The sequence below is a fragment of the Bombus huntii genome, unplaced genomic scaffold, assembly GCF_024542735.1.
Source record: "Bombus huntii isolate Logan2020A unplaced genomic scaffold, iyBomHunt1.1 ctg00000057.1, whole genome shotgun sequence".
NCBI lineage: Eukaryota > Metazoa > Arthropoda > Insecta > Hymenoptera > Apidae > Bombus > Bombus huntii.
In genome coordinates this window covers 308556-335867 of record NW_026099318.1, presented here as the reverse complement: position 1 = coordinate 335867, position 27312 = coordinate 308556, and the positions used below count along the sequence as shown (strand labels likewise).

Sequence of the window (27312 nt, the reverse complement as noted above, 5' to 3'; positions counted from 1 at the left end):
TATAGTTCGCGTCACGCCATTTAGATTTATCAATATACATTATGAACGTGCAAATAGTTGCACAATACAGTGTTTAACAATACTAAATCGCACAACTTGAACCTCTTAACGAACCATCGAACTCCTGAGAAATTCCTCTTGACAATAGGCTATCTTTTACAATTCTTTGCCAGTTATCTCAAAGACAAGAATCAACAATTTTAACAATTACAGAAGTGTCATCCGCGTCACGCCATTTAAAACAATCTAACACTTGCGCGTGACAAGCGCGAAACTGGTGTCGCCAGCTCGATTTCCGGCAGACGACACGACGGCCAACTCACTTGACGCCGTTCATCTAACGGCGTTTAAGCTTACTTTAAAATCGATCGATCGCCTGTCGAACAATTGATTTATGGTGTTCGCGCCGTCCTATGTCAAATTCTTCGAAACATGACGTAAACGTCATGCAACATAGGGCGGAATGATGTCAATTGAAGAGAATTGCGCGAATTGAACGTTGTATACTCAGTTTCATCCAGCACTTTCGCGATGGAACACCGGTTTACGAAACCGTGGCATACAGTTTCGAATTTTCGTGGAAATTCCACGCCCGCAAATAAAATCACACGGATAATCAAGGAGTATTGTGTCCAAGTGGTCGACGTTGTTACAACGAACCTATCCACGGAATTTGTCGTTTTATATCCGTCGCGGATACAAACCGCGAATATGGCCGTAATCCTATCGTTTAATGAGTTTCCAGATCAATGACGACATGCGTTATAATATATCATTCGTTTTTTTGCACCACTATTCTTCATCGTCTGTTATTCTACGCGTTGCTCAAGTATTGTCAACTGCGACGAACTATTGTAAACTGCGTCGCATTGTCGCAAACCTTGGCTCATAATTATAAAACAACCCTAAAACTTTTAATACGACGAAAGCTGCCTGGTTGAATTTAGCAAAGTTATTTTCCCCTCCTTTTTTTTTTTACTGCACGAATCAACCTACGCTAATGAGAGCTTAAGACAAGACGCGTACAATCTTTATCTATTCGACATTTTACAACTGTACGAATAATCTTCTCGGTGGATTAAAAGACCTCACGTTTCTTTTTTTCAATTAAAAGAAATTGCCTGGCGATTCGTCAAATTCGGTTAATGAACAATTTTTGTACGATTTATGTTTGAAAACGAGCTCTTTAATTCGTTAACGACTCGTAATATATCGTGAATTGGTAGAATATATCGATGGTCATAACTTTTCGCGAGGATATAATTTTTACTGATTAAAAGGAAAGCTTGTTCGATTAACGTTAAAATATTCTCATTTTATCATTGTATATAAATTGTATATAAAACCACTAATTTTTTCAAATACATTAGAACAGGAGGATGTAACTGGTCAGAATTTGTGGTGAAAATAAAGAAAATGTGCAAACTAATTAAACTATCAATAAATACGACAATTAATTGAATAACTCGCGCACCATATTTCCTTTGATCGAACGTGGATTTTCCATTCGCTCAGATGAAGTTGAAACGAATGGCAATGCTGCTAAAACAAAATACTTGTTGCGTGTCGCTTAGATTAACGAGTTGCAAATTCGTTGAACGCTGTAGCATACGGATAAGATGACTACTACATACATTCGCTGTCTCTGCTGCAAATTAATGCTACAGAGTGGAGTTTAAATTTTAAATGAGATAGGAATACAGAATAATTCCAACCTTCAGATGACATTAAAATTGACGTACATTACGAACTGAAAGTTTTGGTGTAGCGCGATCCTTAGCATAAATCGTGAAAATAACGAATTAAATATTTGTCCCCTTAATATTAAATGGAAATTTGTAAAATAATCAAATGGAGTGACAGATGGATTTCGTTTGACTACTGCCCGCGTATATTAATTATTTGAACAAATTTATAAGAGAGAGTGAGCTACAAAATTATCGTGGAGAAATATTTGTAGAATGAGGTGGGTAGCAAATGAAGAAGAAATATTTGTATAAGAGAATGCAGTTGCAGAATAAAGTTTTCTCAATATTAATAAATTTTTGCAATAGAAAATCCAATTGAAAATATTCCAGGTGGTGTAGTATACTAAGCGAAGTACAAGCGTATCAATTAAAATTACTTTCCAAAAATCTATCCCGACCGAAAAGTTTCAGAAGTTGAAACAAGCTCCTCAGTGATTTTAAAAACCCAACGTCTTTTCAATTAAAAGGTTCTCCATTTAATATTCTTCGATCGAGAAACTTGTCAATTAAAAATCAGATGTTTCAAAATGCTGAACCATGTCAACTATCGTAACTTTTTATCAAAGGGGAGAGAAAGTAAACGAAACGCTGGGAAAATACAAGAGAAAAGAAATTACATGTTGTTTAAGAGTTTATCTCCTCTCGAGCGAATAAACTTTTCTCTCGAGAAATTCGTTGACTCGCACGATCTCTACGTCTCGAATTCTCGCGACTCTGCTTCTCGAGTGCCCTTGGTCACGGCATCGATTAACTTATTAAGAACCAAGTAGTAAAATAATACATAAAAATTGTGTAAACGCAACGTTACGGTGAAAACTCTCTATGATCGTAAACCTGAATCTCGTGTTTTTCATTTTTCATTTTTTTTTTTTTTTTTTTTTTAGACACAATCATCTTTTCTTCTGAATTTCTTTCTAGAAGAAGAAATGTTACGTCGTGTTAATAGATGGACAGAAATGCTGTGCAATTCTAAGTTTCCGTGATAATTTTCATAGTTGAAAATGGTAATTATCATCGTCTAGGCTTCCTTTGACGAGCATGTATGAAATTTTAGCCCAATGCAGGGTTAAGCTCGTGCCTCGACCGCATTATGCAACCCAGTTTCGAAGTTCAGGAGGGACGTCGGTCAAACAATGGTGTAACCCGACCTATGTGGTAATTGCAATTAATCTTCTCAATTTATTTTTGTTGTCCCGTCCCACGGGCTTCCTTGCTTTTTAGAATGTATCGATTTACCTGGAAATCGTGTCCGCGGCGAACAATCCAAATTCGATTTCAAGTTCCATTCGCTGGGACAATAGACTTGATCCGTCGCGGATTTTTGTTTCGTTTCTGTTTTGTACTTAAATTCAGGTAATTCTTTCACGAGAGACCATCTTCAGCGAAATATGTATTCTTGGAATTGTAGACAATTTTACTATTATTATATTTGTTAGAAATATTTTTGAATATACGTAAATATTATTAGAAAATTATTGAAAGATTAATCCTATGTGTGCTATATCTCTATTCACGCGGAGGACTTTGTTTTGAATTTTCCAAGCGTCCATAACAATGTATTTTGTAGTGTTTTATTTGAATTACATAGGACTGAAGATATCTCTTCACTGTTCCTTTAGGTTTTCAAGTTAAGAAACGTTGAAAAACTCTCTATGAAAAATTAATAATTAAAATATTGTATCATAAGATTGCATGTTAAATTTGGTTTATTTCAGTACCAAGTAACGACTTGTTAGATTAAATTCGTGTGAACCGATCGAAGTTAAGAACATAATGAGAGTACAGATTTTTTTTATTGAGAGATCAAATTAAAGATTTTGCCACTATTGTTTCGAAAATTCTTCATCATTTGTGAAACACGTTCTCTCAGAATTTAAAGTCGATCGGTTTTCTAATCAGAAACAAACAAATTGTTTGGTAAATTTATTATCACTTACGAAAATCACAATTTTTCAGTCGACAAGGTTTCCTGGCATGAAATATACGACAAAATTACGTGTTATTTATCGATGAGATTATTTCTCCACTGCCTCGGATTAACTCAAATTCACGCAACTAAATGCAGCAGATTTTTCTCCGGTACACATCTTAATTGCACGTTCGTCGCGATTAATCACAGTTTGATACAATGGAATGAAAGATGCATTAATTATTTCTGCGAAACGCGCTTCCACTAAGCTAACGACTTACAGTTCTCTTATATTTACCCCGCTAAAACAAAGAAATGAAAAACCACCCTCTCAACACTAAGATTGCTAAATCTGTTAAAATGACACAGACCGATTTTTCGTTTGTACATTACAATTGGCAAAATTGTTACGGTTTTCGTTATATCGCTTCAATCATAATTATTTACGCTATTGATCAAACATTTGTAATAAAATTCAAGAATTTAAGAGAAAGTCAGTTCAGGACTTTGTGTTCTGTTAGAAAACTTTTACATCAGAATTTTATCGAACTGAAGAAAATTACCACTGACAAATTTATCGTTTCAAAACAAAAATTACTAGGAGTAATTCGATGTAGCTATAGCTTAACAGGTTTTTAAAATGTGTACATATATTTTTACACATATTAAACCTTCATAATTCGAATACTAAATTCCTACAAGTAAATGTGATAACATTTCTCTTGACAATCTTTGCATAAAATATCTAAGACAAACTTTTAACGACTCGATCGAGGATAAAGAAAACCGATAGTCTTGAGAGAAAGACACCATATCATATTCACTTGTTTAGAGATTCTTAATGAGAAATAGTTTGGACAAACTGTAAATCCAGAAGACTCGCTACGTGCGTAAATGATGTAGAGACATCAGAGAGAAAGGAACCGAAATCGTCGGTTTTTAGAAATATTCCATCCAATGTACCGATGAAGCAATGTACTCACGACAGGAATTCGAACGAAATCCTTTCTGGTCCTAGCCGCTACCGAAGAATAATGGCCGTGCAGAGGATTGCCACTTCACTCATCGCCGACTAACCTTGCACTAAAGCTCTGTCACCTCGCTCTGGCAACGATAACAAAACTTGCGGACGTAGTTCAGCATTTCAGAGGCCCTGCATTCGATCAGGGTACATGGAGAGCGTGCCAGCGTGTAATTCTTCGCCACTTAGAGTGGGTCATTAACGATGCCCTCCACGATCTTTCGAAGCTCGCGTAATTCTCGTGCACGCGCTTCTTATCCTCTTTATTCTTTTTCGTTACGTTCACCTTCTTTGCTTCTTTTCTTTTTTCGATCGAAAAATGCAAGATAAAGTTATGATCTTCGTTATTCTCTGACTCGAGTCGATTATTAGATTGTGTGGATTTTTAAACGTTCGCGCGCAGTTGAAAAGGCTTTCGATGAGAACATTCAACGAATGTCGAAAGCATTGTGATTTTTAAAACGCACGATCCTCTACGAGGAGATCCAATTTTCTATAGTAAACTTGTTCCATATTGTCGTTGCTACTATCTACCATATACTTATTACGCGTGGTTGATAGATGGTTATGCAACGTACATTCTATGCATTTTTGAGAAACTAGAGAAGCTTTGAATAAAAATCACTATTGCATCATAAAAATATTCTATTTTTCGATAGATTCGGTGCTACATAAAAAGATGTCGTTCTTCATAGCGATCTTTTGCATAATTTATTCTTGTTAATCTCAACATTTCTTTAATTAATACTCTCCTAATACCTACCCAATGTAAAAATATTAATTTTCATTGAGACATTAATGTGCATAGATAGAACATTAGTGTGGAGTTTTATCCATCTATAGGAAATTTAGAAACGAGAAAATCCGTAAGACGCCCCTAATATACAAAAATGTATTCTTTATAATGTTCCAGAATATTTGGTAAATAAACAAATTTCTGCTTACAATCTATTTCGTTGATCATTCATTAAAGTATAAACTTTGCCTTTTGACATATTTTTTCTTTTTTTCTCTCATCTAAATAATGCCTTTGATACACGAAGGTGTAAATTTATATAAATATCCTTGATCAAATTTGATTCTCACGCGAATAGTATAACGATGTGTTGTCACGATAAGCATTTTTGTATTCGAGTAAAGTCTGATCGAAAAAGAGGACTGAAGAGGGTTATACGATGGAAGAGAGGCTTGCAGAGAAGCTGGGAAACAGTTTACAAGTCGGGCTAGGAAATGGAAGATTGAGTAGTTTAGTTGTATGTTGGAAAAGAGGTTATATGAGAGGGACTGGGAAATAGAATCGAAAAATTATGCGTTCAAGCTTATTGAAAAGAACTTTTTTTAAGAGTGTTCGTAATATATTCATCGTACATGTTTTAAGGAATTTATTTGATACATCTGAGATTTATGTAGCTTTTGCTTGTGTAATTCTGCTCATTTCTTATAGATGCCTTTTCTTTGTCGCAATATAATGTTATTCTTAACATGCAATGACATTTCCAATGGTGTTCCCTATCCTCGCATAATACGTATCGGTAATTCTGTCATAATACTTCATCTATGCACATATGCAGTCGACCACGTCAGCGATATGTGTAATACGTTTGTATCAGCTTTAAGATTAAACAATACTGCTATTGAGTTGGAAATTCATCCGATTGTTCGCATCGTACAGTGTGTAGTGTAATAGTGGATATTAAACAATAAATATTTGCTACGATATGTATAACTAATTGCTTCAGTTCGCAGTCAGAATTAGCTCAAACTCGCGCTATATCTAAAAAAATGTTCTTAAGTTACACAAACGGTTGTCTGTCATCTCGGAAGATGCAGTCATTGAAATCAGCGTTTGAATGTCATATTTTCTGGATGATATAATTTTCATCGGTAAAATTAGAACATATGAATTATCACAAACCAGGAATTAAGCCAAGTTTACGCAACGTGTTTATGCACCAGTTATAGTTTACACAAGAAATTCCAAATTATTTACATAATACGTCATACTAATACGTCAAAAAAATCATTTACTAAAATCCATGTCTCATCGAAATATGAAAAATACGAAAAAGAAAGCAGGAAACTATGGAGAACGATAGAATTCGATCGAGGAATCGGTCTCGTTCGGATAAAGAGGCTCTAGAACGCACGCAGGCCTAGTGGCCCCGATACTGGAAGAGGCCTCCATTGTGCGAAACCCACGAAGATGGAGATAACGTAATGAAACTAACTGGCTTGCTCTGACCAATTAACCAACCCAACTACGGCATAATATTTAACGTACACTCGCCGCCTTCCCCTGTTCACGTGGCCACGTTTACGCGATGGATATAGCGTTACATGAAAACGCGTTGCGAGGGAATCTCGCGTGATAATGAATTCGCTCACGCGGATCATCCCAGCGTGAGTTACAAGTACCTTCACGCGATTTACGGATCAAATATTCATGGCAATTCGATTGGAATTATATTCGTGGGCCATAAAAATATTCACCTTCGCGATTTTATCGAATCTATTCAACACAGATTGGAAATCGATGTGTCGGAGATGAAAGAACACCTGTCGGAGATAAAAGAACACCGGAGCCTTTGGAACTTTGGATAACCCCGCAACATTGTAACCTAGAGTCTACTAAAACAGTAATTAAACAATTGTAGTTATTCAATCCGATTGTAATTGTTCGAGATAGGTGATAGTGATCTCTGGCTCGAGGCGACAGTCTGTCGCCCAACGTAGCCGCGGCCAACGGGATGACAAAAGGACGTACTCACAAAGTCTAAGTCTGGTTAAAACGTGAAATAACCACTGATCGCGATGATGTTACTCTTTAGTTGATGAGATCGCGAGCGAGAATGACTTTCCCGTCCCGATGATACCACGGAGGAAAACTATATTGGGGCGTGTCTAAGGACACGAGATCGGATTCGTCGAGAAAAGCCTCCGTTCAGAAAGTAAGGGAAATTGTCGTTGCCGCTGATTGGTCAATCTCTATACCGGTGGTTAGAAAAAGATGCTGGCTGTTTTCGAGGGGAAGTTGCTAGTGGGAGACGCCGCTCGTTGAAAAATTGGTCTCCCCTATTTTCCCGTAGTGGGGACAAAAACTGTTTGTCTGTTTGATGGACTTTAGTTGACTAAATCTTAAGATTTATAACGAGCCCTCGAGCTAGCTGAACATGTACTATGGAGACGCATCGACATCTGGCAATTATCTTACTCCAGGAATAGGGTCTGCGCGTGGCGAGCCACGGGACAAAAACCGTTGGAATATTTACTGTCACGTGTCGCCACGAATATTTCTTTTAAGCTATAGGATTTTAAGCTTTTGAGCTATAGGATTACTCCATACCTTTGTTAAACAAAGCGTTCATCCCTTGGCCGCGGCTACGTTGGGCGACAGACTGTCGCCTCGAGCCAGAGCTCACTATCACCAATCTCGAACAATTACAATCGGATTAAATAACTACAATTGTTTAATTACTGCTATAGTAGACTCTAGGTTACAATGTTGCGGGGTTATCCAAAGTTCCAAAGGCTCCGGTGTTCTTTCATCTCCGACAGATGAAATATTTTTATTCTCTGATTTATAATTTTGGAAGTGTAAGGATTTCGTCGAGTGAACGAAGAATATTCGTAACGGAGTCCCACGTCTTTAAATCAGGAATTTTTGATAAATAAGTAACGTAAGGTTTTCTGAAGCAGATTACTGCAAAAAAAAGAAATTCATCATAAATATTTATAATATTAGATAAATATTAAAAATGCCTTTTTATGCAAATGCGAGAGGTATATTACCATGAGACTGTGTTCGCATGATAACGATGATAATGGTCGCAGAAACTGTTTTTTGCCTAACGGTATTTTAACATAGACATCGTGTTTTTTGATGGTTACAAAAAAAAAATTAAATTTTATAGATTATGTATAATCAATTAATTCAGTGATCAGAATTTTAAGGAAACTTTTTAATAGAATAAATGAGAACTCGAAAGGGCAAATACGTGGAATTGTAACGATGTGTTAAGGTGTAGGAAGATTTAAGATTAAGCTGTTACTGTTAATTTGTGTTTCCGCCTGTTTGCACGCGTCTGACCATAGACAGGCACGCTCTACTGCGGCTGCCAGGCATCCGCTGCACGTGAGCAATCGTATTTGAATATAACACCTGTTTGATTTGTTTTTACCAACTTTGTGTACCACTAATTACCAGTGGCGAAATTCAGAAATTATTCCTATTTCCTCGAAACAAAAAACATAGAATCTCGTCTTTTTAGATATATGATTTTACTTGGATATGTCTTACAGTTCGAACACCTAACCGATTTTCTGTACATTTAGTATTTATAATAGTAGACTTTAGACTAGCTTCACGTACGAATATACAGGGTGGTTGGTAACTGGTGGTACAAGCGGAAAGGGGGTGATTCTACGCGAAAAAAGAAAATATAGAATAGAAATCTTTCGTTCGAAGCTTTGTTTTCGAGAAAATCAACTTTGAATCTTATCTCGTTATAACGGATCTCACTGTAGATCGTTGTCTCGATGGAAAAATTAAGAAAAAAATTTTTATTCTATATTTTCGACTTCTTTCACCCCCTTTTCGCTTGTACCATCAGTTACCATCCACATCCATTCCATATACATTCTGTCCATAAAATTATGAAATACCTACATTTTTCAATTATGTTCAAAATTCTACATACCTCCCCCTTCCCCGAAATCTCATTTTGCGCTTTCGTCAATCATAAAAGTTTATTTGCGAAAACAAGCAGCCCAAGAAGAACAATTTGCGTCAGTCTAAAATTACCATCACGCATCAAGGAACGTACCTGACGTCAACAAACATGAAGTCCCTCCCATATTTAACTCTACTAAGCCAACCACGGGAGTTCCGCGTTCAAAATACCAATCGTTCGTTTATTTGCATGAGAAAAGATTTGTCGGTGGCTGGGGAGGAAACGAGCCGAAGCGCGGATAGGTGAATGTCGGAAGAGAAGGGGAAAACCTTCCGAGTCCTGAAACAATTTTCGTTGCATAAATATTCGAGGTTGCGCATCGTGCTCGACATAGCTGGAAACTGCTGGCAAGCGAACAAGTGGTGGAGAAGGAGCACCAGGACCTTAGTTTCGCCACAGCTCAGTACCAGTTGCGCTCCATACGAGTGATCATCCAACCTGCTCGAAAGGGTGGAATTCCAACGTGAAGACATTGAGTTCGGTGACATCAGTGAGTTTAAATCCACTATATCTTCTATGAAATCATCGTGACGCTAAATGTAGTTACAAGAAATCATTCTAATTTATTTCTGTGTGTAATTTCTTTTCTTCATTTCGCGTGGTTTCTTACTTGGTCAAAAAGGTGAGGAACTTTTATGCGAGGATACTGTTGATAAATTTGCATCGTCCATCCTTTATTGAATTTATACGCAAGACCATCGACGTTGAGTTTCGCTCGATCATTGTCTATCGAATAATTATAAAATTTATTCTGATTTTTGTGCGTCTTCGGTCCTTTCCTTAGCTTTGTCCGATTCTTTTTTTATTTGATCTGATTGATTGTAGCAATTTAAATACGAGGAGACTGCTGGTCAGTTCGAATCGATTATTTTCTGTGCAGTAATCGTAGCAAAATGAATATATTCTAATTTATACGTGTCCTTTGTCCCACTTTGTGCCCGCTCTTTTTCCCCTACTTTCTACTGTTTCGAGGCATGAATGAATCCTCTGAACTTGTTGCTCTGGCAGTGAATGAAAAGTGAAGTTTAGGATTGGAAAGTGAAATGAAAGTTTCAATTCCTCGCTTGTGTTTCACTTGTGGAAAGAATCTTCATCAGAAGTTTGACATTTTTGATAGACGCAAGTGTTTGTGCTTACATTTAGATTTTAGAAAGAATTTTGAATTGTATATGTCGATTACGTATATTGGTCATTTAAAAAAATCATAAACACTGTTCAAACTTCTAAGGTACAATGAGAAAAATACAATGTTCATCATTTTATCTTTCCCATGCATTACTGTACTATTACTTAGTGCTGGAAGTTATAAATACCTCTTGTCGTAACTTATCAAAATGTTCTGCTCAATGATATAGTCCCATTCATCCCCTGTCATTCCCACCCACCATTTACATCTCATAACATAATAATAAAACAGTACTTGACATGATTAATAACATATTAAAAGCATCACCTAGAAGAGATGAATTATTTCATAATATAAACTTTCATGTTTATTAATCCCTTAATGTTTTTGTATTCTAATACTTTTGTATATCGCTTATGCTGTAGGTTGAATATGCAAATTAATATTTTTATAGATATAATTTAAATAATACTCGATAATAGCACGGGATAATATTATATCGAGTACTATTCCTCGAATATTTTACACGTTTTTCCATATTACATAATGGAACATAATTTTTGTCTAAATTACGATGCTTCTAATTAAATTTAAATATAAACGAAAGATTGCTTTCCTTCAAAGTTATTGAAATTCGTAAGAAAAGCGAAAGACAAAACAGAATCGATGTATCGATTAATTCCTTAAAAATTTCTATTCGATAACTGGCCCTTAACATTTCACGAACTATACGCGTTTTAATATTCATGGTTACAAGAAAGTAAGAAGAAAGAAGCCGAAATAGGTCGACGCATGTTAGCGGCATATTTTTTATTCATGTACCCACTTCAAAGTCGTCTATACGTACCTCACCGACCTAATACGAACAGCTCTCTTTTCGGTCTCCTCTCTTTTATTTCTCTCGCATTTTTCTTCTTCCATTTCCTCCTGCCCCCCCTCTCACTCTCTCTCTCTCTCTCTCGTTCGTTCCTTTGGCCTGGATATTTTTCGCGTGGTTCGAGCAACGATGAATTTCCGTGCCGCGAAATTGATGACACGAGGGATAATGAAAATTTATCGAGTATAATAGCCGACGTTCTGATCAAAGACCAAGCCAATCCGTGCCTAAAAAAAAAATTTTTGGATACCGTCAATGAAGCTGTATTATATTTACATATAAACTATATTATATATGGGACGCAGGTGTTCTATATTAAACATAGCTAAATATAGGTAAATGCAATTAAATAGAGTTAAATATACCGTAATGAAATATATTTAGTTTATGAAACTTTTCCTAAATTAAATGGGAAAATTATTCGCATAGTTGGAAATTCGTATAGTATCTATAATAAAAATTTATAAAATAACAAGACAGCTCAGAGGACTTTTCAATATTTTTTATTTCGATATATATACTGCATTTCCATTAATCTTCGTTTCAGATATTTTTAAAAGGTACCTATTAATATCACTTCTAGTCATTTTTTAACATTATTCGATAAAATTACATTAACAAAATCGTGTTTTTCAATTATACCATTTACTACTCTTTATCTTCATGATTATAATTGATTATACAAGTATCCCATATATCGTAATGAAGCAATTGTGTATAGTTGTAGCATTGTAAAGTTATGACTCTGAGACAACAAAATCGTAAAAATTCTTAAAAAAATTGGCTGACAGAATATCCTACCAAGTATTATTTTCAGCGAAGCAACAGGTTTTGTCAAACGTATAACCTTTATAAATTTCTGACGTAAAGTATTTCAAATCTATCTTCTCCAAAAAGAAGAACGTCGTAGGATAAAATTGTACATTTTAAAATGTACATTGTAAAATTATACATTTTCGATTTATTTCTTCACGTAGAAAATTTTACCTTATCCTTTATAGTACGATTAATGAGACACACTAAATATTTGAATGCTACGAAACTCGTAAGAACCAGTTGTACTATACTTTAACCAGTTACACATACTAAACGGTATCAAGTAACTTATCGATCAGTATCGCTTTCCTTTAATATGAAAGAACGAAATAAACGTAGAACAGAATTTTTACGAACAGAGAAAGTATTAGGTTGTCCGGAAAGTGTCTTTCTTTCGCAAGCGTGTCTTTTACAACGATGCACCTTCGTACAAACGTAAAACCAAGCCTGTGAAATTTATCTCAACAGAACAAATTGGATCGTACGTAATTCGACAAAATAATATAAAACAAAAAGCGTTGTGCGTCTATTATTTCCTCATAAAACGAAAGAAACTTTTTGGACAAGCTAATAGTTTTCAAAAGATTTACGACTTGTCTATGGAAGACGAGGGATTGAAAGAACGCCGAAGAATGAGGTTCAATGGATGAACCAGCAGGAAGTTCTCGAAGCAGCCACGAATCGCGAGTACCCCCTCGAAAAGAGATGAAAGTGAATCGAAACTGTAAGACTGTTACGACTTTTCCTCTCCGATATTCGTGAATTGAATCACGGTCAACTCAGCTTGAAAGAGAAGTTCGATTAAAAATCTTCTATTGTTAAATTCCTTAGTCACTCAGGCAGATCCATGCGATTAACTCTTAATTAGTATTCTTGGTACAGCAATAGTTACTCAATTTTAGAGTTTCAATAATATACGTTGATTTGTATTTCGTACTTTACGTAATAAGTATCATTGATATTATTTACGGCGTAACACTAAATAATAATTTAAATTTCAATATTGAAATTCTGTAATCATATATTAAAATATTGAAATTGTATACTGAAAGTATTTCATTCTGTTAGCTTAATTTGCTCAGGAGCCACGCTGATCACCTTCATAAATTCAAGCACAGAGAAAAATAACAGAAAACAATTACAAACGCTTTTGAAAATTTACCTTGGAGCCTGTGACTTTTTACAATTCCTTGCGATAGATAATTGCAAATTTGGAAAAATAGATCGTTCGTTTTTTAGCATGCTGAATATTAATTATATACTTAAATAATTAAATCGAGGAATTTTATATTAATTTTATATTTTTCACAAGGCTGATCAGTTTCTCGTGTGAAAATCTCAATGAAAAGAATTCATATGCTATTGTTAAATTAATCCTCGTCTTAAATCCTCGTTACTGATCTAATTTATACAAAATAAGGTTACACACTTGCAACAATAAAGAAGCTATAGAGCGGCGAAGATATCCTCAAAGAAGGAGAGAAGAATCAATTATACGAGCCATTATTCCCCACTTACCTAATCTTAAATCTAACTGCAATTGTCCTTTGTTAATTTTATGATTTCCATTACGCGAATCGAATTGAGTGTAAAAATTCTGTTTTACGACTAAACCATATTTACGACTAAACGAATCCTTACAAAACATATATATAAACATAAACATATATATAAACATTATAATGCAGAGATTGGAACACAATTCAATTTCGTGGACAGCATGTGTTCGTGATCAATCGACGCGTCAGATAATTTATTATTGAATAAACTGGCCGGTGGCGTCTGCGTTTCATGATTGGCAAGTCGATAACGATACAACCGATAGGTAACCGAAATAAATGTTCTACATCTGCGAAGTAAACGTTGTTCTACTAAGCTTTCGTCGAGTGAATATTTCTCTTCTTTCTTTCCATCGATAAATCGCGTATCTCTTAGTAACATTCAACTAAATTTTACAAATTTCACCATAGGCAGAGTAATTCTATAGCCGAAAGATAGAAAAAAAGAAAACAATGGAACAGCGAAAGAACCAAGTCAATTTCCCTCTTTCATCCAGTTTCAGAGCGAAATACGACATATATGATATTTTCATGCTTCAATTTACGATCAAAGGATATTCAGAGTCGCAACTTTTAATCGAATCGAAACTCCCAAGCTGCATGTTTCACGCAGAGGAAATGGGAGAAAGAGTTACATAAACACTGATAAGTGAGCCAGTGAGAAGTTAAATTGATCGATTCCATTTTTAAACAAGTTTTTTCGTTCTAAGATCCGATCGACTAAATCGCTACACTCACTGCTGATATTTATTTAAATTTATGTTTTTATAGAGCGCGACGAAGGAGAAGAACCTAGACAGAAATTTATTTTACTTACTGAACTATTAATAGCTGCTAGACTTTGCATATTTGTACACTTTCGCGCGTATTTTTACATCTTTCAATTTACCGTAAAACCTTATTCACATTGAACTCTTCAGAAACCAAACGATTAATCTCAATAGAGTCAACCTTCTTTGACAAACAAGGTATTTCTATATTGCAACTATTTTGAAACATATACACGTATGAAATATAAACATATTTTTCATCCTAATTCCGGACACTCTTTTCACATGGATTTCGTCAAAATTATGCGGCCTTGCGATTAAAAGAAATTTTCTCGAGAAGTGTCGCGATTAGGCAACTTATTGGTATTAACAGATTATTAACAGAAAGACAAAATAAACTCCGTTACACAAATCGGATGATCAAGTTTTCGGAGGAGAAAGAGAAAGAGACAGAGAGGGGGAGAGAGAGAGAGAGAGGGAGAAACAATATTTATTGAAGGGAGGATGAGGGAAAGGAAACACTTTGAGGAAACACTTTGAGCTCTATGCTTCGACCTGTCCAGCCGCCAATCGAATTAGCGTGCCATCCAGCATTGATTTTGCGTCCATATCGTGGAACCATGCCGTATTTATTGTTTATCAGATTTCCTGTGTCCTATGAATTTCAGTTTTTCAGCAAGATGCCGCAAGATGCAGCTCGTTTTCCTTAGACTCCGATGTGAAATCGCGCGAAAAAGTAAGAATAAAGGCGTTTCCATTGGATCGCGATTGCACTTTATCGTATTAATTAACTCGACATTACAGCGTAGTCCTAGAAAATCGTATTAATCGAGGTAATCCGATGCAATTGATTCACGGCCAGCGTACTGCTGCGCATCAGGCGAGTCGTTGTCTCAATTATTGAATTGCTCGTTGCGAAGTATTGTAGCGGAATCTCGGAAACGAAATTAACGATGTAATTGGGGACAGGATGCATTGTAACGATGGAAAATATTTTAGTTATAACAGCTAATTCGAAGGTTGAAAAATATCGATCGAACTGTTTGCTGGTGTTCGCCCAAGGATTCGAACATGCAGGGGTATAGTGGTTGAATAATTAGATCTGGTCATATCTGCTAATTTTTCTGTCGTTATTGCATAATTCATTGTATTCTTTGGTTTACTATATACACGTATCCCGTTTGATAAATTATATTTCTAATTTTCGTTAATAATATTAATACTTTGCATTCGAAAGTTTCATTTATTCATATTACCAGATACTCCAAGTAATTTCAGTAGAAAGAACGTGTTTTCGTATAATTGGTTAAATATATGCGTAGAATGAACAGTCATAGCCGCACCACTCATCACCTACTCACTCACTCACTATCATCGCGCAGTGCGATACGATTTTGCTTGGTAGTGTAATATATCTTCGGCCAATACGTCGGTTTATTTTTCTGATTGTATCTTACCTGTTCGTTGCAAGAATACGTGAGATAATTATGATTTGACAGGTTAAGGACAAATTTTTAATTTATTGATTTATTAAATTTTTAATTTATTAATTATTTAATTTATTTGATATTATTAGCGGAGCCCTCGATTGCGAAGGGTTATAGTAGCGTCGAATAAAATTGAAATTGTTAATAGATCATTTTCTGATATTATATTTCAATGGATCTTCGTGGAAATTGGAATAATGTCTGATTCTATTATTTATCTTAGAAAACTTGAAAAACTAATTAATTATTCGTATCGAATTAGTAATATTCGTTTGTTTGTAAAATGTACTTGTCAAGATAGTATTATATAAAAATGCTGAATCTCGACAGGTTAATTTCTCATGTGAGTTTTCACGAAGCTTGAAAAAATATAATTTGTAATTAGTGTTATTTGCAACAGACATTTATTTTCCCTGAAACCTATGTAGGTCACAAATATTCCTAGTAGCAATGCGTGTGAACTACATTCGCTTCTCTATGTACGTACATATGTACTCTCAAAATTTCATTAAAATCGTTCTTACGTTATTTTAAAATCCATTCTAAAATCGATTCTATGGTGAAAACCAACGGTGTAACTTTATAATTCGACGAAATTTTCCAATGCATTTCAAACAGACAAATTTTTACAATCCCAATATAGAGAAGGTATAAAAATAAAATAGTTATTTTTCTTGCTCGGTTCTAGATGAGAACAATAAAAGTTGCGTGGACAGTGATTAAATTGCTTTAAGGAAAAACCTCCTATTTTTTGTTTTATATATTGACTTTTTGTTGCAATATTTTCCAAGAGCTTCGACTGGCATCGAGTCGTATAAAATCGTAGAAAAAGGCGCTAGTATTCTTTATAGTTGCATAGCTTCCATCATCGCCTGGGTAATAGGCCTCGCTTCGTCTTTGACGCGACAATCTCGTTACCAAGACTTCGATCTTCGAGTTGCTTAATACGATATCGACATCAGAACGATGCCTCGACGAGCAATTCATCAAAAAAGTTTTTTAAATTTTATTCGTGTAATCTCGAAAGTGACTCGATATTGACCGAGAATAATACGATGTTTCATTTATTTGTCGAAGCTTGGGTGAAAATTTTCCGCCGACAGATTTTTGATTGCAACCAACGACATTTGAAATTACTGACACGAGAAATAGAAATTTATTGTCATAACTAGCAACGTTGTAAATTGTTCGTATTTGCTTTGATACGAAGATGAATTGGAAATTATTAAAATTTAACAATTTAATAGCATTTACAATTATTCGTATTATCTCATTTAATTATATCATAATTGACAATACAGAAGTGTCACTGTTTCTGTATACCTAAATATATTATGTAGTATCGTTTGTTTTTTACAATAACTGTGCAATTCCATCGTATTGATGCCTTTTCTACTGTAATTCTACTCCTAACTAATTACATTGAATCAACGTCAGTCATTCGCATAATAACAATTCTATTCCCTGATATTCCCAACCCGAAAGCAAATATCCTCTTCCAAATTGTTGCGTATGTATAACCATCCGATTTCTATAGTGATATATTAGCCGTACTGTATTATGTGGATTCTTCGTTGTACGAACGTAAGTAGTCAAGTGAAATTTGTGATGTCCCTTGATCTATGTACGTTACGATCAGTTTGCAACAGGCAACGGCAGTTTTCCCGAGTCGTTGCACGTTCAGCAAGAAATTAATCAGCAGTGAAGGAAAATATAAAGTTCCCCTGTATTTCTAACTTTGTACTCTGTAATGTTACGGTTTCTAATCTTTCATCCATAGTTCACACTTTAAGAAAAATTAATCAATTACATTAATTACGTTGCTTAAATCATCGAATTTATCTAGTCGGTTAAGCGTGTAAAATCGACGAACGGAAGATTATTCAATGAGAAAACTCGACATTACCAAAATGAACGTTTGCCCATGTTGAAGTAGCATTTAAAGGATGAACGCGATACTCAGCGTCGAGTCGAAAACGTATCGAGTTCGTGTTTCTATTCGCCTCCACATGAACCCATTGAATAATCTGTGGCGGCACGGGCCACGGAACTTTTCAACGGCTCCGGATGCAAAGCGCGACGCCGCCAAAGCGCAACACCGACGTGCCCAATGTACCATCGATATCTGCACACTCTTTCCGCCGAATTCTCGGAAGAGCATACACGTGCCAGCACTGGCGGCACATCTAATGAATGCACGCTAGTGGGGGATATCGATGGGCTACGAAGGGAAGAATCTGCGCGATCCGAAACAAAAGCAGAGTCAGTCTGTCTTGCGCCATTAAATGTGTAACTTCTCGGTACTATTTGCATAGCAACGCGTCGAATGATCTCGCGGTGTCTATCGTTATTTGTTAGTTGTTACCTGTTGTCTGTTAAGTGTAATTGTTAGTTGTTAATTGTTAACTCTGATTGTTGATTAGTTCTAATAAAACTATTGTTCGTTAAAAACACCAAGAGTAGTTCCTTACGCACCTATCACCATACCTACCTCAAATCGATACGAGTTGCTCGTTACACGGTAATTCCTTGCTTGCAAATTTGAAAGCCACCCCCATAGGCCCTGTTAATCGGTCAGACTAGCGCAGAGACGCGTTTCATTTGCTATAATTCGATCTTCGGACGGTTTAGTTATCGTCGCATTTTGACGCTGCTTACCAGCAGATTAATCTCTAGCAAACAATTGATAGACGTCACAAACAGACCAGTTGCTTCGTAGTTAGCGAGTCTCTGGACGTTCAGAATATGAGGATCCAGCTGATCCACCATTACAATTAATCGGATTAATTCTCACTCCCTCTCGCCAAAGGATATATGTAATTGATTTTCTGAATCAGGGATGGCTATTCCGATAATATACAGTAAATATAAAATATAACGAAAATAAATCGAATTTTTCCTTTTCATTTCTTAACTTTATCTGTTCTCAAAATACATAGATTTTGCAGTTTTCCGTAATGGGACAGAAAGCGGAACGTCTTTAGGCTACCATCTTTTTCTTTTTACAATTTAAATTCGTTTCTTCAATGTCCGTTAGAACATTTTCCAGCCAATATTTTCTAAAATTTCACACGTATCCTTCCTTCGCTATAAGACGCGAGATACACGTGTACTTCGGCATCGGCGTGTCTTCAACTCATCGACGCCTCTTTCTCGGCGTTTCCCATAGTCCGTTTTCCATTCTGTCCGCGTTTCAACCCCCGACCACATTTTCTGTGCAACGTGAACACACATCCAAATATGGGTTGACTGCGACACGGGAAAACTCAGCGTTAGAAACGAACGAAGAAACGCCTAACCATCGTGAAAGCGATGTGAACGCGGAAATCGGACGAGGCGAAGTTAATTTCGACTATCAGCCAGCTTTGGGCAATGAATCTCGACGATTTCCGCGAGCATATTGGACTTATCTGCTCCAGCACGCCTTACAATCACGATAACACCTTCTGTTGCACGCACGTGAACACGCAACCCCCTCGTTACCCTCGAAACGAGCGGTCAGAGATCCGTGAACAAGATTGAAATTCGTTACGGTTACGGAAGCCGTTTACGAGCCTATGGATTACGAGGGTCGTTTCGAAGAATGCAGTGAGCGATCCCATGGAGCGTAATTCTTAGCCCATTAACGGGCAACGTTGCGTTAGCGAATTTCATCTGTCACCTTTTCCCCAATGAATTTGCGTTATCGAATTCTATTTGTTAACATTATCACCACGACAAGCAATTCCAAGGATGAGCTTCGCGTTTACCTCGTCTCTACTTTTTCTATCTGGATTCTACAATTTCATGAGTTTCAAAGGATGTGGATAAAACGGCATTATGAGAAACTGTTGGTTGATTCTTCATGGGTTAACGTAGTTTTGAAGAAATTCTTCCAGGAACCGGGAAGAATATTAAACATTGAAATCGGATACAGTACCAATTCTGAGAACTTTGAAAATGACACGGTACCACAATGTCGCTATAGAGACCAATATAATGTTACTCTAGAGGCTTTCACTGCTCGAATTGTCACAATTATTTTTTATACTTCCGATCCTTGATCATGCCAAAGCGTTATTTTTAAAAAATAAAATATATAATAGAAGTGTGTATAGAACTGTTGAAAGGGTCCGTGTAACAGACTTTCGTCGATGATCTATACAACTAAAATTCTTAATATTAAATTCAATTCGTAGAATATTCAAATCTATCTATAGTTTGATCGAATCTTCGATTATAAATCGACGTAAAATTTTTGGATACTACAAGTGTAGCCATCGTTCAGTATCTCGTAAACGTCTGATGAAGAAGTACATGTTACAAGGCTTATACGTCAAATCTATAGAACACCTGAATATAACTGACTTCCCAATATTTCAATATTCCTGGTCCCATAGCTATATCGGATGTCGATTAATACGAAACATGAGAAGTCAATCAATCGATATGTTCAATGGCACGTAATCTTGATAAAAGCTGTACAAACTTGCAGTCCTTTCCTTGTTTATAACGGGAAATTGAATACTTTGTAATTAAATTGTAGAAACAGAAGCAATAAAATGTTGCGTGGCCTGTCGCAATAACGTAACGAATCGATATAATGGTTGCCACAGATTAATTAATTAATATCAATCCCGCGATCCTCCATCGCAGCTGTCTTTATTTGGCGTAGTTTGTATCGAATTCGTCGCGTTTCATCGTGAGAAATCTTCAGCCGTTCCAAAAGTTTCGTAAAGATTAATCCTTCATAATTGAAGAGCGGAAGTAGATAAAGTTGCCAGTATCGAAACTAAAGTTTTCTGGGAAACGACTGTTTATGAGAAATTGTTTGTTTATGGGAATGTTATTTATTAGAAAAATATAACGATACTTATTTATTACGCATATTATAATACTTTATATAATTTTACGATATCTCTATTCTATCGTTTCAAAGATCTGTTAATTAACGATAAAAAAATATCTTCTTTATATCTTAAGAGAAGATATGTAAGTCCATTATGTAGTTTGCTTAAGAAGGTCAGTAGAGATTTTCTTATCTGATGGGATAATTGAGGCAGATTTATCTACGCACATGTTCAAGCACGATCGAGGGAGTTTGCTGGCACATGGTGCACACAGTCTAATTTAGGGAACTAATCGTATAACATACATCATACACAACCTATATCACGTAAAAACGTGTAAACTGAAACGTTAAAAACTGTACGAATTATTATGATTACACTTCCCTTCATATTTAGTGATATTAACCTTCATACAAACAACCTCTTCAAGGAAAAACAAAATTCTTTTTCGAAAATGGCACTTCCAATTCTTCTTATTCTCACTATTTAATTGCTAGCCGTATCAAGTAACAACGAAAAAAATAATAATATCTAAACGTTAAGCAGGTCCATATTTTTGGGGATACAATTAAAAAAGTAAATCGTCGGTGGAATATTGTTTCACCTATCAAGAATTTTGGAAGATATAATTAGAAAGGTACAACCTGGGTAGAAAATTGTACTCCTTATCGAGCATTTTTGAAAATATAATTGAGAAAGTGGAATCTGGATAGAAAATTGTTTTACCTACGAAGCATTATAAAAAGTAAGTTTAATAAAACTATACCTTGGATATTTCATATATTTTTTCATATTATACGCATTCGTTAAAATTTTACACTCCCAAACATCCTGCTATACTTGCACAAAAAAGCGCAGTCTAGTAATATCCCCCTCACTGCTCCTCGCATTTTCTTTCTAATCATCTCTCGTTCGCTTTTCCTGATATTATTCTCAGCGTAAGTTCAGAGTGGCGGTTTTTAAACTCAGGAACGCGCGGCTGTTCGTTAAATGAAATATCAAACGTAAGAATTGCCGCAGTCTTAACGCGAGATAATTCATTTCGTGGCACAGAGCGCACGTCGTTGAATATTAATTCATATCTCATATAAGTTGCGAATAAAAAAAGCAGATAAAACAGGACAAAAATCCGATAATTAACGCGAATCTTTACGCAATTTCAAGAAATACAAAAGAAATTTGTTTGTAAGCATGCTACTAAGTATTATTAGAAGTACTGTACTTTCGATATTTTACATATTCTTGCATACTTTCTACATTTTTCTGTATTTTTGTATCCTTAAACTTTCCGTAAACGCGTAAACGTCTGCGCTCTGACAATGACAAGGAAGATTCTACTGATAAAAATAAAGCATCGAATTTCACCGAACTCTCAGAAATGTAATTCTCAGATCACATAAATTAAAAAGAAAGAACAAAAGAAAATACAAATATATATATATACATACGTAACCACAAATCAATTTGGATCACGACAGATAAAATAGGTAGCAATAATGTCTCCACGAACATTATCATAATTTATTGGAATTTACATAAAAGCCAAAGAATGCTATTGTTTCAATGACACGGCGTTTTGTCGAGTTAGATAAATATGAATTGTGTGTTTGAACAAGTGTTCGGTCGTGTTTCACGCGACGAAAAAGGAAATCACAAGACAAGGTGTCGCCTCGTTGGAAGCAACAAATCGCAATACGAGGGTGGAAGGATTACGAGGGATGAGAAATCTGTCGAGAGCGTGAAAGGCTCGCGGTCACCGAGTTTCTCCAGTACTGTCGCTTTTAACGCCGAGTTCTTCCGCTTCGAGGATAGAAGCTGCGAAATATCGAGGCCATTGTCCAAAGATTTTCAAGAATATCCGATGCAACGTCTTGAAACTTACGAGAGCAAGTCTGATAAATTCTTATCTCTGGTCCATTCGTGGCCAATTTTTTAATACCCTCGTAACTTGTAACGACAAATAAAAATATTGGTACAGGCCAATTTTTTTTTTGATAAAATCTTGTGTGAATTTACAAAAAATACGATTCTTCGTTTAATTTTTTTCCCTTATTGTCTTTACATATTTGGAGTTTAAACGCGTTATAAGTACGTTTTTTTTTAACATGATTACGTAGAATTCTTATTCTGAATAAATTATTTGTTTCCGCTTCATAACTGTTTCTAAATTACAGTGCATTTAATCTTGAAATGCACAGTAACATTTTGTACTTTTTACGTTCTAAGAAATTTTCAGGATCGGTTAAAAATTAAATTACAGTAATGGTAATACTCAATATTAATGTCAGACGTGGATACTTCACTGTTTTGTATAATAATTTGTTATCTTGGCATCGATCAAGGTATCTAATATACAAAGCGTACAGATTAATAAGAATTTTAATTAATCCTTCTTCTATAGTATTCACCGTTCTTTTCGAGCTCGTACCATTTCAAATAGACTTTCGAATAGATTTCAAAGATTTGTCTGTTCAAATAAAACGCGATCTTTTTTATTTCCCTATCAGTCGTCCCGTTACTGTTCCGTTGTTTCCAACAGATTGCAGATTCGTTTAAAAAACATTTGTAGCGAAAAACAAACCCACTCGCAGAAATGTTATTCAATATCGCATTTATAACTTTCATAGACATCCTCCTCTCATTGCTATCATTGTAAACAGATTGAAACTTCGTTTGCAAACACTCGTGATTAAAAAAAAAAAAAAAGAAGAATTAATCTTAAACAATTTTATCTTGTGTTCCATTTATAATTTTCATAATTGTCTTCCCGACGTTGTATCATTTTAAATGGCTTTTTTCTATCCATCTATGTTGCAGCGAGATCAACGGTCCTAATTAGTAAATTGCACGATGGGTTCATACAAATTCACTTTTTATGAACGCGATGAAACGAAATGAAACCTAAGTAGAGATTTGTTTTCTCATCAAGTGTAACGAGTTTTATACTTTGGATAGATTGCCTCGTTGTGAGAAGGTCTTAATCGTTTATAATTGCGATTAAGTAATTGCAATAAGTCATATTTTTAAGAAACGTTCTTACATGCTGTCACACACTCTAATTAGAAAAGGATCATGAAACATTCGGTTTATGATATTATTTGTTTGTAAATCTTCCTGCTTCCGGAAACTTTTTTAAATATGAAAATATTTATATACAAAATTAAATATTTTTTTCAATATCAACACTTCTTGCGTTTATGTTGTCCTAGTCAGAATTATATTATTTCGTGTATCCTGTTGCTTTTTATATGATAGTCCTCCCGTTGGCCGCGGATTCGTTATCAAGCCTGAGGCCCTCGTCACTAGTGTCACTATCGACAATAAAGGTACCCCACCCGCGACCGGACGATGGAGAACTCCAACACGGAATCGCAATCTCCCGCGAGCCCTGCCCGGGAGGGCGCCTCGAGCTCGGACTCGGAATGTGACTCGAGCTCGGATTCGGATTCAGACTCGACATCAGAAGTGGCATCCGAACACACATTGTCGGCACGGGATCGTAAGAATATCGTGCGCGCACTAAAGCGGTCGCTAGGGAAGAAGAAGAGGAAGAAGAAGAAGAAGAAGAAGAAGAAAGGACACCGGGCAACCTGGGTATCGCTACCGCGCTTCAACCCCGAAGCCGCGGACGCAGATCCAGCCGCCTGGTGCACAGCCGTTGGCCTGCTCATGAGGGACCACCCCCTGAAAAACAGCGCACTGTATTCTGCCCTAAACCGTGCCCTAGAGGGTCCGGCAGCGTATTGGCTTACGCAGATAATGAACGGCGACGAGCTCACCTGGCCAGATTTTAAGGAACAATTCGCCGCGCACTTCGGTCGCGTCGCTAATCAAGGTAGCCGAGGAACTACCGCAGGACGGCGAAACACCAGGAGCGTACGGAAATCGTATCATCACCCTCCTGGGGTCGAAGTGGCGAAATTCAACCAGGGAAGAGGTACTCGCCGCCACCGCCCTCCATCTGCTGGGCTCGCGCGATGAACGTTTTAAGCGACTAGCGCTCACGAGTGACATCACGTCGGTGAAACAATTCCAAAGAGAAATGAAGCCCTTCCTATACACGAAGTGGCCAACGCCCCCGTCGTGTAGGTCATTAGCGAGCTTCGGAAACAAACGAGGCAGGTCACCCGCCCCCTGGACCAGGTGTGGCCACTGCGGTATTTACGGACATCCGACATTCGAATGCCGCAAGAGGGCGAAGTGGGAACCGAAGAAGGACCCCCGACGCCCGGAGGAAAGCCGACCGGCTGCACCACCAAAAGCGTTGTGCTTTCACTGCCACATGCCGGGACACATCGCGTCTCGCTGTCCATCGCGGCGAGAAGAAAAACATTGCCCCGAGGACGAGCGCCGGGTCGATGCCTACGTGGTGGAAGCCCCGACGGGTAGACTAAGCCAGCAGGCCACACACGAGGACGTGTAAGTGTCAGGATGGCCGAGTCGGAGACGAAAGGACGCCGGGGCCCCTCTGGAACTTCAGGACAACACCCTAACCTTGCAACCTAGAGCCTAATATAGCCATAACGAAACAATCGCAAGTATCCAAACCGATAGCAATCGTACGTCGATCGGAGGATCGTGTGTACTGAGACACTCGACCGGAGTCTTGTTTCGGTGGCGTCGTTGGGATGACGAGCAGTCTTGCTAGAGAGCTGATCGGTGAAGGAAGTCGAGTGCCTTACGAGCAGGGGGTGGTGCACGTGTGAGTTAGAGCAAGGGAACCTGTCCTCCCGTTGGTCACGGATTCGTTATCAAGCCTGAGGCCCTCGTCACTAGTGTAACTATCGACAATAAAGGTACCCCACGCGCGACCGGACGATGGAGAACTTCAACGCAGAACCGCTACCTCCCGCGAGCCCTCCCCGGGAGGGCGCCTCGAGCTCGGACTCGGAGATTCAGACTCGACATATATATTATTATATATATTATATATACTATTATATCTATATAATATATGTATTTATATCTATAAATATACGTATAAATATGTCTATTTAAAAAAATAAAGTTGACCTTCATATATCGCCAATAATATCGCGTGCGTAAAAAGAAACTAATTACATTTAATTCTTTTTTTACATTTATTTTTTATTATTATTTTTTTCACAACTAATTACATTTAATTATTACATTTACATACATTTAACTATTATTACATACATTTACATACATTTAATTATTATTTTTTTCATAATTATATCTCGTTTGAAATATTTTTCGACTTAATTAATTGTTTCAAAAACACATATTCCAGCCTTCTAAATGATTTATTTTGCGTATTATACGAATTATTCCATCTATAAATAAATTGTTCTCTATACACACAAACACGCACACAGTCTGTTAATTATACGAGTTAATTGTAACATTTTTCTCGATAAGTTGACAGAGTAAGGAAAATGAGCGACCTATCAAGAATTTTGGAAGATATAATTAGAAAGGTACAACCTGGGTAGAAAATTGTACTCCTTATCGAGCATTTTCGAAAATATAATTCAGAAAGTGGAATCTGGATAGAAAATTGTTTTATCTACGAAGCATTATAAAAAGTAAGTTTAATAAAACTATACCTTGGATATTTCATATATTTTTTCATATTATACGCATTACATTATAGAAGCAAACGCGGACTGCTCAACGTCATAGGCTCAGAATCTAAAACTCTATTCGGAACTCTCCTCGAAAAAGATCTAGAACTCATTAACGAAAATATTGATACATTTGTAGCGGCACTCGACACAGCACAAATACCGCTAATTGACATAAACAACTAACGGACGACGGTAGCGCAGTGGTTAACGCATTAGGTTACGAACGTTCGGGGAAAGTAGTGGGGGGATATATGGGAGGCAGACGTAGAGAGGACGGAGCTGCGAGCGTAATCGAAATCTCCGGAAAACTGGAGAGCTTGGGCAAGGGAGGTAACCAGAGTGGAGGACTAGTGCCTGTGAACGCAAAGCGGGTGTGGATACGGGAAGTGTGGCTTGGACAAGGAGTTAAAGCAAAACCAACCAAGTGTGAGGTTAGGACGGTGGAGTAGCCATATTAGGACGCGTGACAACAGCGCCGCTACACGGGCTACCCGAGAAACTACCCAGACGCAGCCATATTGGCGCGTGCGCCGAAGCGCGTTGCGCGGGCCACTTGAAAGTGACAGCGACTGGCAGAGTGGCAAGTGCTGACCGAGCGACATTTCCCGCCCAACGGGGAAACAGGCGCAACCATGGCGAAAGGGAAGGAGGTAGAGGAAAACGCTAGGGGACGGAGGGAAACGGAACTGGCTCCGGAGCTGCCACACGTCAGCACCAGGAGCATGACGAAGGCGATGCCGCCAAAGGAGGGACCCTCCCGCTTCAGGCTGGACAAGGAGGGAATATGGACTGAGGAAACAACAGAGGAGGAGGAAATCCCCGCCAGAGAAGCACCCCGAGCGAAGAGAA

General features: G+C 37.0%; 1 protein-coding gene and 1 long non-coding RNA gene across 3 annotated transcripts in view; one reads left to right on the top strand and one right to left on the bottom strand.

Annotated features, from left to right (window-relative positions):
* Positions 1 to 27312, bottom strand: part of LOC126875728 (uncharacterized) — a 303269-nt gene that overhangs the window by 58520 nt on the left and 217437 nt on the right. The gene's annotated exons all lie outside the window — the stretch shown is intronic.
* On the top strand, positions 21219 to 26052 carry LOC126875758 (uncharacterized). The gene is made up of 3 exons (XR_007693649.1): positions 21219 to 21617; positions 24128 to 24198; positions 25669 to 26052. It is a non-coding gene; the product is annotated as an uncharacterized LOC126875758 (long non-coding RNA).